General features: G+C 39.1%; 1 long non-coding RNA gene across 1 annotated transcript; it reads right to left on the bottom strand.

The window, feature by feature from the left end:
* Positions 1–1,652: 1,652 nt before the first annotated feature.
* Positions 1,653–3,041, bottom strand: LOC123152053 (uncharacterized). The gene is made up of 3 exons (XR_006476021.1): positions 2,686–3,041; positions 1,955–2,019; positions 1,653–1,853 (listed from the first exon to the last, which is right to left on the bottom strand). It is a non-coding gene; the product is annotated as an uncharacterized lncRNA (long non-coding RNA).
* Between the last annotated feature and the right edge of the window lie 572 nt (positions 3,042–3,613).

Raw genomic sequence — 3,613 nt, 5'->3', positions numbered from 1 at the left:
TGGAGGAGGATCCCCTAAAATTTCAACAGACAAATTGTGTTGCAGAATAGGTTCCTATTTAAAGAATACTTCATCTATTTCCCTTCTTTCATTCATGAACACATCATTTTCATGGTCTAGCAAATAGTGTTCTAAAGGATCACTAGGAGGTACGTCAATAGAAGCAAGACCAATAATTTCATCCTTACTAGGTAATTCTTCCTCACGATGTTGTTTACTAAATTTAGAAAAATTAAACTCATGAACCATATCATCCAAGCCAATAGTAACAACATTCTTTGTGCAATCAATGGTAGCATTGACAGTATTTAAGAAGGGTCTACCAAATATAATGGGACAAAAGCTATCTTGTGGGGAACTAAGAACAAGAAAATCAGCAGGATATTTAGTTTTCCCACACAAGACTTCAACATCTCTAACAATTCCAATTGGTGAAATAGTATCTCTATTGGCAAGTTTAATTGTGACACCAATATCTTCTAACTCAGCAGGTGCAATTTCATTCTTAATTTCTTCATATAAGTCAATAGGTATTACACTAGCACTAGCACCCATATCACATAAGCCATGATAACAATGATCTCCTATTTTAACAGAAATAACAGGCACGCCTACCATAGGTCTATGTTTATCTTTATCATAAGGTTTAGCAATTCTAGCAGTTTCACCTTCGAACTGGATAACATGCCCATCAATATTATCAGACAAGAGATCTTCAACAATAGCAATATTAGGTTCTACTTTAACTTGCTCAGGAGGTGTATAAGTTCTAATATTGCTTTTACGAACAACAGTTGAAGCTTTAGCATGATCCTTTATTCTAACAGGGAAAGGTGGTTTCTCAACATAAGAAGTAGGAACAATAGGATCATTATAAGTGACAGTCTTTTCTTCAACTTTAATAGGTGCAGCTACTTTTACTTCTATGGGAGGATGATATTTAAACCACTTCTCCTTAGGGAGATCAACATAAGTAGCAAAAGATTCACAGAAAGAAGCTACTATCTCAGAGTCAAGTCCATATTTAGTGCTAAACTTACGAAAAATATCGGTATCCATAAAAGATTTAACACAATCAAACTTAGGTGTCATACCTGACTCCTTACCTTCGTCGACGTCCCAATCATCAGAGTTGCGTTTAATTCTATCCAGTAAATTCCATCTAAATTCAATAGTCTTCATCATAAAAGAGCCAGCACAAGAAGTATCGAGCATGGTGTGATTGTTTTTAGAAAGCCGATCATAAAAACTTTGCATAATTATTTCTCTTGGGTAAGGATGGCAATGGATCGGGTTCGGCCCGGGTTGAACAAAACCAAATCCATATCCGAATCCACGAGGTTATTCTTTGCCCATCCATGACAAAACCCACGGGCAAAAAATTGTGTCCATGTCCAAACCCGATGGATATCCATAACCAATGGATACCCATCGGGTCCTATCAAAACACGTATACATAATACCTTGAAAATCACATAACATGGCACACCACTCACATACAGACTCAAATTCTCACAAAATGACATATGAGAAGGGCACCAGATGAAATAAGCGTTCAGATTCTCATAGAATGACATATCAGAACATCAAATAAGCATAAGTAGAAAAATCTCAGCCTTAGTTCCTCACAGAATGACATAGGAATAGCCCAACATAATTTCTTAGTCTTAATTTCTTACAAAATAGCATAGAAATAGCCCAACAGAATTTATCAGCCTTAGTTTCCTACAGCCAGGAGACATAAGTACATCACAATTCTCATTATAAGTGAAGGAAGGTATTCTTCTAGGCATCATCTTCTTTCTTCACCGCATGACCGACTAAGCTTCAGTTATGATAGACTCGGACTCATCCTTCATGTAAACATATCATAAGAACAATAATTAAAATCATGGAAATAAAGAACCAAATATTGTACCATGTAAAATCAACTATAATGAGTGGAATATGTTACCATAGTTTCTTCATCATCATCAAGAACACTTTGAAATGTCGCAAAGAGAGTGGAGTTGCTATCCCCTGATGCAAGATTTAAGTGATGAAGGAACTGTGAGATCCTTTCTTCAGTACATGATATGGACGAAGTTGAGCACAAGCTTTAATTGAAACAAATATCTTGTCTGAACTGTACAATTTTGATACCTAAATTGCAATTTTTACAACCAAAAAAACTAATAACTAAAGCGACAGACTGTGAGCTCTTCTATTCAGCAGATGACATGGACGAAGTTGAGCACATGACATGGACCGAATCTTAAACAGTCAGACTCTAACTTTATACTAATCATTCACAATCCACTTGATAGAAATTTAGAAATAAACTGACAGATTTTGTAGAAACAAATTATTGTACTAATTAACATGCATATCCGTAGATCAGGTCATGTGTACAGAAGTGGAATCTGACTTGAATTGACCACTAGAAATATCATATTCTCTTGTTCTTTGATTTGTAGTCAGATTTCACTTACAGATTTATAGTCTAACCTGACTGAAATTGACCACTACAGATCGGTAATGCAGTAAAATCTGTTTTTTCTCTTGCCACGAACTAAAAAATAGAAATTGACCACTACAGATCTCTTGTTCTCTACTCTAATTACCAGTACAAACTCATGAACAAGTACGTCATGCACATCCACGCACAAGCACAAGATGTACACGAGCAGGAACAAAAAAACTTACCCTGACGGTTGGCTGCTTGGCATGGTCATCGCCTCCACGACGTGGCCCTACTCCTCGTCGTGGTCTGCGCCCGCCTTGTTGTGCCTCTGCGCCGCCATACTCCTGGTCGTGCGCGCCGCCGCATGCTGCATCGTCGTGCTCCACCTCGCCGTCGCACGTACAAACTGGTGGTTTGCTGCATGCTTGGGAAAGATGAGATGGAGGAGTCGGGGGGATCTATGGAGATGGAGCCGGCCAGCCACCTGCCCCCGGAGTTGGCTGCTGCAGTGCGGCACCACATGTGGACGGCGGCGCCGGCTATATGGTCCGCGAGAGTAGGAATCGAGGAGATGATAAGATCCTTAATGAAGATTGACGAGTCGTTTACCGAGGAGACGAGAGTGGGAAGGAGCGGTGGAGTAATTACTCGGTGGGGATTAGGACATTTTGTGTTAATTTTTTTATTATAATAAATAAAAGCGGACAGGGTATACACTTACGAGCCGGGTTTGGATATATCCACGGGTATAAAATTATACCCATGCCCTATCCATGATTAATCGGGTCGGGGTCGGGCGTTGTTCATGGGTATAAAATTGTATCCAAACTCTGTCCATTCGGGTCGGGTATCCATGGGTATCCATATCCGTGGATAAAATTGCCATCCTTACTCTCGGGAGCTCATGATTGGGGTATGAATATAACATTGATTTAAGCCTCCCCCAAGCTTGAGCGACGCTTTCTCCTTCATGAGGCCAGAAATTATATATATAATTGCGATCATGATGAACAAGATGCATAGGGTAATACTTTTGATGAAATTCCAACTTCAATCTTTTATAGTCCCATGATCTCATATCATCACATAGCCTATACCATATCAATGCGTCTTCCTTCAAAGATAAAGGGAAGACCTTCTTCTTAGCAACATCATTGGGTATACCTGCAA

The sequence above is a fragment of the Triticum aestivum genome, chromosome 1A (assembly GCF_018294505.1).
Source record: "Triticum aestivum cultivar Chinese Spring chromosome 1A, IWGSC CS RefSeq v2.1, whole genome shotgun sequence".
NCBI classification, from domain to species: Eukaryota; Viridiplantae; Streptophyta; class Magnoliopsida; order Poales; family Poaceae; genus Triticum; species Triticum aestivum.
The sequence above is the reverse complement of the archived record's forward strand: the minus strand, read 5'-3'. Positions and strand labels throughout refer to the sequence as shown.